This window comes from Chiloscyllium plagiosum, unplaced genomic scaffold, assembly GCF_037043375.1.
Source record: "Chiloscyllium plagiosum isolate Xiang-an unplaced genomic scaffold, Cpla_swu_hap1 HiC_scaffold_27, whole genome shotgun sequence".
Classification (NCBI taxonomy): Eukaryota; Metazoa; Chordata; class Chondrichthyes; order Orectolobiformes; family Hemiscylliidae; genus Chiloscyllium; species Chiloscyllium plagiosum.
Genome location: NW_028270165.1, coordinates 80,610,614 through 80,611,245, shown reverse-complemented (window position 1 = coordinate 80,611,245; position 632 = coordinate 80,610,614). Strand labels below are relative to the sequence as shown.

General features: G+C 44.9%; 1 non-coding gene across 1 annotated transcript; it reads right to left on the bottom strand.

The window, feature by feature from the left end:
- Positions 1–542: 542 nt before the first annotated feature.
- On the bottom strand, positions 543–632 carry trnap-cgg (transfer RNA proline (anticodon CGG)). The gene is given in 2 exon segments: positions 543–578; positions 597–632. It is a non-coding gene; the product is annotated as a tRNA-Pro (tRNA).

Genomic DNA, 632 nt, shown 5'->3' with positions numbered 1-632 from the left:
CTTGAGAAAAGAAAGGCAGTAAAATTGCTGAATGACTTCCTGCTGACCTATTAAATAAAAAATTATGACAAAAAAGGACGTAACTCCATTACTACATTAGAAGGTGAATAATAATTACAACAGAAACTTTTACAACAGCCAACAATATCAGATATACACCATATAGAACAAAGAAAGTTTACAGCCCAGGAACAGGCCCTTCAAGCCTGAGGCGATCCAAATGTACTGTCTAAACCTGTCGGTCAATTCCTTAGCATCTGTATCCCTCTACTCCCCACCCACTCATGCATTTATCCAGACGCATCTTTAATGTATCGACCGTGCCTGCCTCTACCACCTCTGCTGGCAACGCGTTCCAAACGCCCACCACCCTCTGTGTGAAGTAAAACGCGTTTTCGCTTTGAATAAGTGCTGCCCTTGCCGCGTTCATTGTAATGGTAGCTCTGCCTCATTCCTAATTCAGGCAGTCGCATCTCGTTTAATGAAGCTGCTTTTTGAGAGCATTGACTAGCCGTTTTTGCACAAGGCAGTGTAAGAAACAAGGGCTCGTCCGGGATTTGAACCCGGGATCTCTCGCAACCCCACGTATCAGAAAACCCGAAGCGAGAATCATACCCCTAGACCAACGAGCC